Genomic DNA, 15,138 nt, shown 5'->3' with positions numbered 1-15,138 from the left:
TTTTTTATTTTACACTTTAGTCCATCTTATATAAAACCCTAAATAATAATAAATTGAGGAGAAAAAAGGGTACCAACGGCTCACTTTTTCCCTTTTTCTCTTTTGCTTATTCTTCCATTGTTGGGGACCATTGTTGCTGCTCTTTTTCTTCTTCATTCTTCTTCTCCATCATCATTCTTCTTCTTCTTGTTCATCACCATCTTCTTCTGGTTGTTCATCATTTTTCTCTTCTTCGGTTGACATTTACATTGTACTGCTGCTTTCAGACCAATTTTCATTCATATCACATTGGGCATTACATCTAGGTGATTTTGGTAAGTAAACTAATGATTTTTACTCTAATTTTTCATTTTGGTAGTTTGAGTGTTTCTTCAAAAATTTACAGCCGCGTACCCAACATGTAAGTCATCTGTTGCAACAGATATATTACCTGTTGGATACATATTACAGTACCATGTCAAGCTGAGACTGGACCAGAAGGTTGTCCCAACAGATAAGTCATTTATTGCAATCGATGAGTCATCTGCTGCACCAGATGACTCATATGTTGCACCAGATGACTCATCTGTTGCAACAGAGGGCTTACCTGTTTGATACATATTACAATATCAGGACAAGATGGGAAATAATCAGAAGCTTGTCACAACATATAAGTCATTTATTGCAACATATCAGCCATCTGCTGCACCAGACGACTCATCTGTTGCAATAAATGGCTTACCCGTTGGATACATGTTATAGTACCAGGCCAAACTAGAACAAAACCAAAAATTTGTCCAAACATGCAAGTCATATATTACAACAAATCAATTACTTGTTGCAACAGATGACTCATCTGTTACAATAATTGACTTGCATGTTGCAACAACTCATTATGGTTGTTGCATGAGGCACCTTGGAGAAAATATTCGAAACAATTTTCACAATGCAAAGATCGTATCTCATTTTTATAATGCAGCAAAAGCGTACAATAAAGTTGAGTTCTATGACCATTTCAATCAGATAAGGGATATGGTACCCAAAGCAGCCGAACATCTCGAATCAGTTGGATTTCATAGATGGATCAACACATTTTCTTTGGGAAATAGGTGCAATATTATATATTGAGTATCTTGTTTAAGTTTTATATAATTATATATCTTATTAAGTTATTTTTTGTATAGGTATAATATTATGACCTCAAACATTGTTGAATTCGTGAATGCAATGTTTGAAGTTGAAAGAGAATTTCCTATCGTCGATTTATTTGATGAAATAAATATGAGATTTGCAAAATTATTTCACGAGAGGCGTATGGAGTAGATCAACTCACCAAACATATTTGTTCCTTCAATGGAAAAACAAATATCAAATAATATCAATTTGGGAAACAAGTTATTGGCCCATCAAATAGCCAATTACAAGTTTAGTATCAACGGTCATGGTGATGTTGCCACGGTCGATCTTCAAAGAAGAATGTGCACATGTAGAGTTTTTGACTTGGACAAAATACCTTGTCCACATTCAACCCCTTAATTCTTAATGTAAAAATTGTCACCCCTACTCAATAACTAAGACTTGAGTCACCAATCCCTAATTTTGAAACTTTTTTATAATCCTTAATTCATTGTCCCGAGTTATTAATAAAAGGCCCGACAAAATTTCAATTAAAAAAAAACAGAGTTCTTTTTCATAGGTCATATGAAGCGATTTACTAATTATTTTTTTTAGTTAACAACTCAGTTGTAAAACAAAGATTTCACATTCACACACAAAGAAATAATTTTTGTATATTTTTAATAAAGGAGATATTGGAAAAATGAGAATAAGATCGAACTTAAACCTCAAATGTCTCTGCAAATCAAACAAAAAAGCGACATTGGATTTCTAATTAAAGATTGATCGGAAACCTCTAAACTCTCTCAAAACCTCAAACTCGTCTTCTCCATTCTATTTTTTCTAGATCTAAGTTTTTTATATTTTAGTTATTGTGACCTTCCCTTCTATAGTTGACCCCACCCCTTTTTTGGTTTTATAGACTAGATTCAGGGTAAATGATTATAAATTTTGTATAAGATCAAAAAGTTTGGGGAGAAAGAGTGAAACATTTCCCCTAGGATATGTTTTTGATTGAGACTGGATGAAATATATATACTAAATATAATAAAATTTTAACGAACATATTTTTGTAATATTTCTCTTTCCTTGCAAATCAAAAACAAAAGTATTATCGAAAAACCACAACTATTTTTGCGGTTTTCAATTTTCCCAAGTAAAATCTACTAAAAAATAAAATTTGATACAACAGTAACAAGAGGAAGTATCATAGAATTGGATAAAAGTTCTAAATTATCAAATCTAAGAAGAAAAAAAAGGTGTTACAAATTCAAGATTAATAAAACTATGCAACACCAAAAAAAAAAGATTAATAAAAAATAATAACTCAAAATTATAAAACCTACAAAATCAACCAATGTACATTAACCATTCAAAGAAATTAAGAAAAATACATATAAGGTTTCTGATAAACCGCCCAAAAAAGAAAGTTTGAGAAAATTTATATTAGAAAACAACAAAAATAAGGAAGAGGCAAAAGAGAAAAGGAACTTATGAATACCTCAGAAGAAAATGTATTGAAATTGAAAAAACTAAAGAAGGGCCAAAGAGAAAGTAAATAGTAGGTGATTAATTTATAGTGGCAAAGTGAAAAATATTAAGGCTGAAATTTTTGGATAGATTTTCTCCAATTCTAACTTGGATTTTATAGGTCAATATTTAGTAAATCAATTAAATATATTCCTTATATGTTTGTTATAATATTTTCTAAAATGATGTGAAATAGGCGTTTGGACATGAAATAGTTGATATTTGAAAGAAAAAAAAAGTAGTTTTTGAAGTTCAATTAAGAAAAAGGTATTTGAAGGTTGAAGCTGTGTCTGGACATAAAAACAGTCTAAGTATCATGAGTGAAAAAATGAAAAAGAAATGATATTTGAAGATTGAACGGTGTGAAAAATTAGGTATCCATACTCAACCAACTAAGCTACCAACATTTCCCTATTTTTTAGGGATAAAGCACAAGTACCCCCTAGACTATAACCGAGATCCCAGAAATACAACTTAACTAAACTAAGGTCCTATCCCCCACGCCCCCCAAAATCCTTTCTTTTTTTTTTGTAATTTTATACTTTTTGGCTTACATGGCGCACTCCATGACTCCACGTAATTGAGGCACGTGAGAGATGTTTGGATGCCACGTAAGCTAAAAAAAGTGTAAAAAAATGACAAAAAATTGGGTCGGAGGTAATAGGACCTTAGTTTAATTATGGTGTTTCTTTGAGATTTCATTCATAATCTAGGGGTAGTTCTGCCTTATCCCTAATTTTTATGACATCGAAATGTGTGAATACTTGAAAAATATAAAATATTTGAATCAATGATATATCTAGCGTAGATCAAATTCTCCTTTCATGTTTTCGTGATTCTTTGTTTTAAATAGATGGAATATGTGAAAAAAGATGTCTCCCATTTCTAATAGCTTGAAGAATGTCCATTTGTTTTACTTAGCATAATTCATGTCCTAGGGATAAAGTATCCTATGTACATCACACCCTTGAGCCTTAGTAGATCTACGCCTACAGGTTACTATTTTACTAAATGATAATTTTTTCATTTAAATTTATGTGACGTAGTTTGACTTGACACACTTAAACTATTCTCTTTTTTTTTAGTTCATATCTAAACTGTTGAGAGTGTGAATTTCGTACCTAAACTATAACTTATTAGTTTGAGAAACACACATCTCTCTTTTATAACACTCTCATCGTGGTGATGACACTATCTCTTTTATTTAAAAAAATTGTCACGTCACACTCCACTTGGACTAAACATTCCACCTTGACAAAAATTAAATAAATTATTATCTCAAAAAAAAATTATATGTGTTTTTGACACTCAATAAAAAAAGAATTTTAAAACTTGTGATCTAAAACAAGTCATTGATTTTTGCGTGATTATATATTTAGTAATAATTTAATTTTAAAATATCTATTTAACCTCTAATGCATTGAGATTTCTACATTTGTTGCAACAGATAATAATATTTACTCTATATATATGTGTCATCTGTTGCAATAAGTAACTCATAACTTGCTGCAACATATGTCTATTTCCAATAGTATAATTTAACATTTTACAAATCTAAGAATAGAATGGAATTAATGGTAAAATAACTGAACATCTATTAAATATAAAATATTGTCATCAGCAATTACAAAATATGATTAACTAAATATGATAAGTGTTCATGAATTACAATCCATATTAGGTTCTTCAGTTTACAAAATATGACTTCGGCAACCCTTACCTTCTACAACTTCTGCTGCTCTTCTATGGCTCCTGAAGATGACTCTACATTGCAAAGAAGAGGAGTAGTTGCAATTTGTCGTTTCTTTTTCATATTTGATAATATCTTGAAAATTGATTTTTTTTTCTCCTCTTAATCTTCAATGGTGTGAATGGCTCTGAAATTTTTCTTGATGGAATAACACCTCTCTTAGATATCAATTCCTTAACAGCACTAGTAAGAGCATCAAGAGACTTCTTCACATCTTCACCAATAGATATTAATTGAGCCTCTTTGTTCTTGCATTCTTCACATTTACATGCAGAACATGAGCTAGAAAAAGGAGAAAAAAATGTGGTATGTCCACTGAAATGGGTGAATCCAGCATACATACCACCAACATCATCAACATGCTCACCACCACTTTTAGCACCAACATCACCAATATTAACATCAACATCAACACCAACATTTATTGCAACATCATCAGCATCACCAAGAACAATAAGTGCTTCCCTTTTGATTGTTGTTTCCAACCAGTTCTTTTTTTTTTATCAGATCTGTTGTAGGGTTTAATTTTGTGTCAATGATTTCTAGAGTTAAAAAGAATGACATTTGCAACTCTTGCTCTGTGGGGACAAGCCAAAGATATACAATCTATAAACAAAAGTAATTTATATTAAAACTAATCTATAAATTATAATAGATAAAATATTTATTGTAATATTTACCTATAAATTGTATTTCTAACAGATGACCCATTTGTTGCAACAGATGGATCATCTATTGAAAGAAAACTAAACAGTAGCAAATGATCAAGTTTTCTTCCAACAGATGACCCATCTATTGCAATAGATAGTTCATCTGTTGGATGTAAGTAAAATAGCAACAAATTATTAAATTTTCGTCCAACAAATGGCCCATCTATTGGAACATATCGGTCATCTGTTGGACAAAAACAAAACAATAGCAAACAATTTTTATTCTGTTTTTATCTTCCTCCTCTACAGTTTCCATATTTTCATTTTGTTTCTATACATCTACAGAAGGTAACACATCATCTTTTTGTGAAATGACAAATGACTTGTTCAACAAGTTCTTCTAATGGTGTTTGTACTTTAACTACTTTACTTGATTTATAAGAGACTGATTCACTTGTTTTTCTTTTGGAAGCCATTTTATCTACAAATAGAAAAATTGAAAAAAATTACAATCAATTTGTGCATCATTAAAAAAAAGATAGCAATAAACATTGAAGATTAATATAGCCGATCCTAACTAGCTTGGAACTGAGGCATGATTGTTGTTGCTTAAGCCAGAGACAATTTACTGGCCGGAGATGAAAAGTAACACATAACAAACTATATACGAAAGTTTAACCAATCACCAGAACTAGGACATTTCATATACTTATATTGTCCAGGCATTACAAGGTTCAACAAATATAAATTAAGGAAAAAAATGTGCACAGAATAAGAAAAAAAAAATCACAACATTTTTCTAGCAACATTAATAGTAGCTCTAATAAGACACATCTAATATAGTCTGCCAAAAGAAACATAGACAATGACTTATTATCTCCTTTATTTATGTCCTTCAGCATATTATAAAGCATATAGCAGTACCAACTTGAGGACCACATTTTGGTTGCTGCAAGTGGATTTCATTTGTTTTTGAAGTCACAACCATTTGGTTTTGAAGTCACATTTGTTTTTGAAGTCAGAACCATTTCTAAACCCTTAACAACCATTTGTTTTTGAAGTCACAAGTGACTAGTCCAAAACTACTCAGATTTGTGATCAACGATTCATTCTAAAAGCTGAAATGGTCCCAAATCTATAGCTGTCTATATTACAATGTACAATAAATAATATTCTGTTACACCTATACATCATACATGTACAAACTCAGCCAATGAAAAAAATAAAAAAGGGGCAGTCACTCACAGTCAACAAAAAAACTATCAATGAAACTTGGGATTGGATCATCTAGCTTTGCCAAATTTTGGTAATAATAGATACATAAATATGCAGGAAGTAAGAATTTGGACTCCAAGAACCAAAAATTCCTGCAGAACATGTCGACCCATCAGGAACCCAATTGGGCAAACCCCTTTTCTTCTCCATCTTACCTAAATTATCAACTAACCCCACAAATCCAAATCACTCTCCAAGTACCCAAAAATCAAGAAAACCAAATAAACAAGTATTTCTTTCTAGAACAATCAGTTGGTCCACTTCCTAAAGCATAAACAAGCAAAAGCTTCATTGTCTCAACTTGAATTGCACAAAACCTGGGCAACACTTGAGGGAAGAGACAATTTTTTTCAAAAGCCCTAATTTTTTTCAAAAAAATTAAGTTTTACCTGCAAATCGTTGTTCCCTTGGATGGTTAGAATAGACGAATCGAAAGTTTAAAGTACGGCCGACGGAAGTTGAAAATTACCGGAGAAATTGATTGTCCCGATAGAAGCAATTTTAAATTTTTGATAGAGGAGAACGTTTTCTTCTGTGAGAGAGAGGAGAACGTTTGAGAGAGGGAGTGGAAAGTTTGTTTATTTAGTGGGTGGATTGTTTTGTATTTCTAAAAAGATTATAAGTTTTGAAAATGTTAATTGAGTCCACAATTAACTTAATTTAATAGTTAAGTGTGTTTGACCTTTTCTTGGTCAAAATAGTTACCAATAGTTAATTCCAAACTTAAAGGATACCTTTCCTTCAATTTTCTCTAATAACTCTAATGAAAAAATAATGTATAACTTATCTAAATCCCATAGTGTAAAGAGTAAATTACATCTTATCCCTACTCTTTTTCTAATTACAATAATCCCTTAAAATATGTACCTTCCGGATACATAAGTCACCATCCGGACACATTAATTTTAATATGGGAAGAATCCTTCTGTTGCGCTAAAAAGGGAATAAAATCTGAAAACCTAATTAAATCCCATAAATTACGCTTACGTTTCTTCTTACTCTCAATCATACGATGGGAATCCAGAACGAAGAAATTCAAAATTTCAAATTGCTCCCAATGGATACCCAAAATCCCACGTCTTGTCTTCGCCTACTTTTCACTACCCTAATTATAATTTCACATTTTTTTTCTAATACTTGTTCTTTTGAATTATAGAATCTCCATTGATACTGTATTACTGTTCATCAAGATTCATCTTTTCTGGTGAGAATCCAATCCATTTTTTTCAGCTAAACCCTCTTTTCCCCCTTTTTCTCAAAATGGGGTTCTTTTCTTGAAATTTGAGATGTTATTTTGAGTAGTGACTGATGTGAAATTTGTAGTTAATCAACACCCTTTTGTGTATTTTGCTTTTATCTGTTTAAAGATCAAAATTTTAGTTTAGTGATTTAAGAATCTTGGATCTTTATTTGAATTTGAGATTCAAAGGTTGATATGTTTTGTTTTGTGGAGAGAACTAACTGAAGTTTATGAATCTCAAATCAGTCATTGCAATTGAATTAGAGATCGATGAGTTGAGGAAAAATTTGGAGATCTGATACATCTATGAAGTGAAGAAACAAGAGTTTGGATTTTCAATGTATCCGTTATGCATTGATTCAACAAACAAAAAGGTTGAAGAGATGCATAACTTTAATGGATCATTCATACCTTTTATAATGTTATGTAATCGTTTTTTGAATTTCGTTTTCGAGATGGATAGATTTATCAATATACTACTATTTATGTATCTTGTTTAAATTGATTAAGTGTTGTATTTCTACTAAATACATTAAATAAGAAATTGTTGCCCATAAGATGTTAGGTTTGAGATCGATACATTACTGTTTGGTAATTGTTATGTATCAGATACATTTAGTATAAATTTGAATTTACGTATCATGCCTAAAAAAATAGTGCATGATACATTATTATTTATGTAACTTATTTTGTTTGAGAGCACAATTCATATGTATAAAAAAATTGTAGATGAAAAGGCTGATACATGAGGGTGATACATTTGGTAGAGTTTTTGTATCAAGTATCAATACTAATTAAGGTTATGTATCAAAACTAATATTTGAACACGATACATTGTGCATGCTAGAATTGTAATGTATCATAATGTTGAAACGAAGACAATATACATTAGTTTAAGAAACAAAATCAACTAGATACATTAAAAATCTGAACCTAAATGTATTAGAAAAGATGAACCACCAAAAAATCAAAAAAAAGTCAACAATCTAATCAACAGAAAGCAACGAAGATGTATCCTTCTCAGACTAATTGGGTAAGCTCAATACTGAAAGATCGAACCAATGGAATGAAGTGTATCAAAACTGCCATTAGAAAATCCTGAAACAATTCCAAATGCACTCCAAGATTAACTTTTTGCATTAGCCACGTTTTCCAGCCCTCTTCCAGTAAAGAGATCGAAAGTAACAAATTCAATAATTTTTTAAGATGAAAAACTAAAAAAATAAATTTAAAATTGAAGTGATGGAAAGAAATCTACCTCTGGAATAACTTGATATCATTAATTGGAAAGAGAAAATATTTGAAATTCAAAAATGGATTAATGTAGGTAATTGTAGAGAGATTTGTGGATTTGAAAAGGAAAGAAAATCATGGGTATAAGATTTCAAATTAATGTATTCGGAAAAGGGAATGATGGGAGCAAAAGAGGGGATTTTTGATATTTTTTGAAGTGGCAGGGAAAATAAGAAAATGTGATAATAAATGGTGGGTAGTTAGGAAATTTTTCCAAAAATAAATATAAAAGAAAAATTCATTTGGGCCTAAAGCCCAAATCAAAACAACATTACATGGATATAGGAGACCAGCCCACCCGGTCCGCTCCCTCTCCTTTAAATATCTTCCTTAAGATTAGGATTTTTATTTCCGCCCCACACTATTCATTTTCCCAAACGGCCTCCACACCTACACAATATTTGCACTGTGGTTGAACAAGAAACTCCATCTCCTCATTTTACATATCATCAATGTTTTTAAGTTGATCATCCTGCTTCCTTGGCCATCAGGTAACAATACAAAGTACTCTTTTCTTTGTGTTTTTCTATTTTTGTTGTTTCATGCAACTGGCCTTTTTTCCTTTAGTTGTGCTCTCCGGTACAATCGCTTGTGCTCTTGATGTTTTGTAAATGGAAACCATCTACGGGATGAAAAATTGTTAATTGTTTCATTTATAAAAAAATTTGGCATTCTTTATTATTATTATTTTTTTATAAAAATGAAGAAGTGTTTGTTGTGTTGATATGGTTATTACCAATGGGTGTTAAAGTTGGATTTAAAAATTGTTTTTGAAGCTTGAGATGAAAAAGCTTTACTCCTGAGTTCACTTTCATACATCGAGTTTCATCATGTTTAGTGATTATTTATGGAGATAAAATTTTGAAATAATGTTGGTTAAATTTTTGAGTTTAAGTTTGATGTGTTGTCTGATTTAATTCATGTTTGGGTTGGCTTCTCTGTTTGCAATGATCTGAGAAATAAAAAGAGTTAGATCTTGATTTGTTTAAATTGATTTATCATTGGAGAAATAAGTCTTGAATAAAACTTAATTTATTTCACAAATTAGAGATGTCCTTGGTTGTAAAGCATATATACTAGTGTATTCCATTTGGGTTCAGGGGTGTAATTTCAAAGCATGAATAGTATTTTTGGGGCCTAGACCAATGTTTTAGGCCCTATTAATAAATGTGAGAAGAGTTATATATGACACGATTCTCCTATTTTTGATGATGTAAAAATGTGTAAGTACTTCGAAAATGTAAAAGATTTGAGTCAATCTTATGTCTAGCGTAGAATAGGTTCCCTTATGTTTGACGTTTTTACTAATTTTTGTTTAAATAGATGAGAAATGTGAAAAATATTGTCTCTCATATCTAATTGTTTGAAGAATGTTCATTTATTTTATTGAATATTAAATATTTTTTTTAGTTTTTTAGATGGATATATGCTAGGTTTCACTACAAGAAAAACAGTCTCTAAGGAAGGGAAATCTAGTCCCTGAAAGTTGAATTCTAGTCTCAATTGAGCAACTGAGACCAGAAAAATTTGGTCGCCACTCGTCCTAGATACTTCCGTCGCTACTTGTCAGTAAGGATGAGCTCAAAATTCTGGTCCCTAAAATGTTTTGGGACGGAAAAACTCAGGTTGTGAACTCCTTTTAGCGACTACAAATCTGGTCTCAAATAGAGCATTTATATCTTGGTATTCAGGTCATTAAACCTCTTTTTGCGACCTTACGCAACCTGGTCCTAGTATATTTTCACAGACGAGTGTGCCAACTGGTCCTAGAATACAATAAGGTCGTTAGAGAATAGCTTTAGCGACCTTAACAAACTGGTCCTAGAGTAGTTTTAAAGACAAACAATAGGCTGGTCCTAAAATAGCTTTACAAGTGAGCATGATTTCTAGTCCTAGCTTATACATTAGAGACAAGCAATAATTCTAGTCCTAAATTGACCTTTAGAGACGATCAATAATTGTGTTCACCATTGATCCTAGAGCCATTAATATCACAAAGAATCTAAATTTATCGACAAATATCAAATTAGAGAGGGGGCAAGAAGATAGAGATTAGAGTATGATTGATTACAATAAATTGGTTAACATCCCATGATGTTCAATATTTGCTTAACAAAAAAACTTAGATAACATCCAAAGTATTGAAAAATATTCATAGCAAACTAATAATGAGTTAGTGCATCTTCTAAACTTGTATCTTCACTAAAGAATGAACAAAGGTCTGGCAGAAAACTTAAAACTTCAATCTTTGTCAAGTGATATCCAAAACATCAACAAAACCTACAAGAAATAAGACAAATCTGTTAGAGAACTTTACGATACATTAACAACGAATCCTACATCATTTTTGAAGAACCACAACTAAATAGCATTTGCTAGAAAATGGCATTAAATGGAATGAATGAATAGCATAAAAGACAAGTTGGATTAACGATGCAACTGGCAACAAACAGTAAAACAGAGTAGCTGGAAGCAAACTATAAAACACACAGCAGTTGCTGGTTGCAGTGTTGCAGCAGTGAGGAATTTTAAAACCAAAATTTATGCCATTATGCAGCTTTGCAAAAAATAAAAAAATGAGCCAGCATAAAAAAAAAATTGAACAGTTGCGAAAAAGTTCACAGTTGCCTCACCTCAGCTCGTCTCCTAGCCTAACCTACTTCGTTTAACCAAATTCAGAGTTCAAATTTAGAGAACTTTGAGATACATTAACGAAGAATCCAACATCTTTTATGATGAATTACAACTAAATAACATTTGATAGAAAATGGAAATAAATGGACTGAATGAATAGCATAAAAGACAAGTTAGATTAACGACGCAGCTGGCAACAAACAGTAAAACAGAGTAGCTAGAAGCAAACTCTAAAACACAGCAGCTGCTGGTTGCAGTGTTGCAGCAGTGAGGAATTTTAAAATCAAAATTTATCCCATTATGCAGTTTTGCAGAAAATAAAAAAAAGAGCCAGCATAAAAAAAATTTGAACAGTTGCGAAAAAGTTCTAATATTGCCTCAACTTAGCTCGTCTCCTAGCCTAACCTACTTCGTTTAACCAAATTGAGAGTTCAAATTTAGAGAACTTTCAGATACATTAACCAAGAATCAAACATCTTTTACGATGAATCACAACTAAATAACATTTGGTAGAAAATTTAAATGGGAGTTCACTTCAACTTAAAAATGAATTTAAATGACAAATGCTGGCAGTAGGCACTCAAAAAATTTACAAAGACTTTAGAATATTCAGAGGACTTGGGTTGAAAGAATTGAGAACTCAAATATGCACTAATAAGAAATTATAAAGATTTAACACAAAGACCAATCTTTATGGAGGGTTGTGATCACACAAAAGTTTACTTGAGTTGTGTAGACAGTAGCCTGAGATGCTCTAAAAAGCTGACTTAAACTTGATATCAGTTCTGGTGGTAGTTTTATGCTTTGCTACTCAAGTTTTACCCAAGCTTACGAAAGCCTCGATACATAAGCTTCATGTGTTTCATTTTTTCTATGTTCAGAGCTATACAAATGGGATGGCGGCAAAATTGGTTTTTATCAGTTTTGGGATCACAAATGATTGGAGAAAACACCTTGATCATTTTATACAACATATATAGAGTATTGAGCGAGAGAAATGATTGTAGTGAGTAGAAATGTAGGACACTTGATGGACGAGTATACTGGTATCTGATGCTCAGAAGAACCTACAAGGTTGAGATGTGTACAAATTTCAACGGAAATACTCTAAAAGTAGAAGACAAAATATTCTAGCCAGCACTCATCAAGTGGGGTTTGTATTCATTTACTTATTAGCTATTCTAATGCAATAAAATAAAAAGTAGAGGAACTCTTGTTACGCGCAGTTGTGCATAGAAGTGTCTGAAAATCGAGCAATAAGAAGATGTGCAACAATGACAAGAAGTCTAGGAAACTTATGAATCCTCTGTTAAGCATATGATGTTTTTTAAATTGCAAGTGCAAGAAATAACAACAACAATATGCCTGGCAGTTATGCCGAGAAATATGTGAAAATAGAGAAAGAAGAAACTGTGCAGCAGTGTAAAGAAGTCTAGTTAACTAACGGTTCCTCTGTTAAGCAAATGGTGCTTATAAAATTACATGTACAGGAAACAACAACAACAACAACAACAACATTTTCGATACTTGTGTAGAGAAATGTGTCGAAAACAGAGCAAGAAGAAGATGGGCAACAGTGAGTATACAAGGTAGAAGTCGAGGAAATTCAAAAGTGACTACACAAATCAACAAATCAATTAACCATGTCAAATTTATTCATAAATATTCTCTTCAGAAAAAGAAAACAAATTAAAGGCGGAAAACTAAACATTATGAAGTTAAAGTTACCAACGATGGTGCTTGAAATGGGAAGCAGAAAAGAAAGACAAGGAAGTAAAATTGAGCCATAGCCATTGATTCTTTGTACTACATTTTCTACTCTAGCCGACTTATTACGCCAGCTTATGTAGCTATTTACAATAGAGACAAGAAAAATATTTTTTTATAGTACCTGCGGATATATAATTTCTCGAATAGGCTATAGATACCAATATGATAAGGAATTGCCAACTTAACTCGATATGTTGATTTTCTTTTGCTTCTTGCGTGTATTCTTAGACAATAAGCTTAAAATGACTATTAAAATGTGAATTCTCAACGAAATTAGGGGCCAATAAACTGAAATAACATCCAAACTTCAGATACTCTTAGACCTAAAGAAATTCTGCATCGTTATGATCTAATGTGCTAGTGATCATCAAAGTATGAAATGACGAGTTGTGAATATCCTTTTCAAAAACAAGCTTCAAATACACATGGAAACTAGCATCTATTGATTTGTGAATATCCTTGGGAAAACAAGACTTAATTGTCCCCTTCTAACATAAGGAGAAATAAGGAGAATCCAAGGGAGAGGGTGCAAAATATTTGAAGTTTTGGCAATTAAAATCTTATGCTTAAAGAAAAAAGTTGAAGTGCAATTTTGTAAATTAAAAGTTTCATATTCTTACTTGGAAAGGTTCCTGAAAACTTTTGGAACCAAAATGTTCCTTATCTTACCACTTCATTTCTTCCTTCTTGTCAACACTCCCAAAGTTATCCTACAATAGTGAAAATATTTGTTAAGTTAATAACCATAACATAAACAATGGTTAACTGTTATTCTGTAACAAAGATGATGAAAAAGGGAAGTGATTTCATTCCTATAGAATTACATTTTTCAGAAGCTATTTGATGTGATGTTGTAGACATTAGATGACAGTTAAGAACCACGACAAAAGGTCCAAATGCCTAGTCATAAAATGGACTACATCGTTGCCTCGATAATTGCCCATATATGATCCAATTTTTGCTGCTTAATATGACTTCACGATTATATTTCAAATGAACACATATTATAGTCACAAATTATTTACTCCAAATGTCTAAAAAATAGATTGTTACATATTCCAATCGTCTGATTATTGTAAAAGGTTACTCTTAGAAGCTGATGCCTGAATATCTGAGCTTTGTGAAAGGCATTATAGAAGAACTTCCTCTTAACATATCCAGAACATGTTATAGCTGAACTAGATCTTGAAGGTTATTTTCAAGATTTTTGTGAAGAACTGTGATGGGCTATTCCTTTAAATTGCAAAGAACAAAGAGGATTATAACAAGTTTTATGACATTTTCTCTAAGAACCTCAAGATATTGTCAGTATCAGAAACCTTTACAACACTCAAAACAGTAAAGTAGAGGAATAAGAACTAGATTGCTTCTCATAGGAAGAGTTTGTTCAAATGGTAGTGAAAAAATTCTTAATGATGCAAATGACATATGAAAAGAGTTGTGTTCTTATAACTAGTTACTGCTCCCTTCACTTAGGCATTAGGTAACTCTATGCATTGTTGTCAAAGGCTCTCTTTCGAATCTACAGTTCAATAAGCAAAGTTCATGCTACAAACTTGCATATACTTCAAAAACAAGATTATCAACTAGGAATCCCACACAATATTTTTTTCTCTAGTTATACACATAGAAAACCACCAGTTGGTGAAGAAGTATAAAAAGAGTAATTCAAACAAAACAAACACTAAGAGAATTAAGAAGAAAAAAAAAATCAACGCTTAAAAGAAGACATACCTAAGAATCAATTAGATGAAAATCAACTCATAGACGAAGCTCTCTTGATGACCTACAACCCGTGCTTTCTCTATTTTGGGAAAGAGCAGATGAAAACTAAGAGTATTAGCAGAGTTTTCCCAGAGAATTTCGATTTACACAGCTGCTACAAAGATTTTTGATGAAAT

At 31.7% G+C, this 15,138-nt stretch overlaps 1 long non-coding RNA gene across 1 annotated transcript; it reads left to right on the top strand.

Moving 5' to 3' along the window:
• Positions 1-7,465: 7,465 nt before the first annotated feature.
• On the top strand, positions 7,466-15,138 carry LOC102580799 (uncharacterized). The gene is made up of 3 exons (XR_368284.1): positions 7,466-7,504; positions 14,441-14,446; positions 15,125-15,138. It is a non-coding gene; the product is annotated as an uncharacterized lncRNA (long non-coding RNA).

Source organism: Solanum tuberosum, unplaced genomic scaffold (genome assembly GCF_000226075.1).
Source record: "Solanum tuberosum cultivar DM 1-3 516 R44 unplaced genomic scaffold, SolTub_3.0 scf00304, whole genome shotgun sequence".
Taxonomy (NCBI): Eukaryota; Viridiplantae; Streptophyta; class Magnoliopsida; order Solanales; family Solanaceae; genus Solanum; species Solanum tuberosum.
Note: the sequence above shows the minus strand (reverse complement) of the source record. Positions and strands in the feature narration are given on the sequence as shown.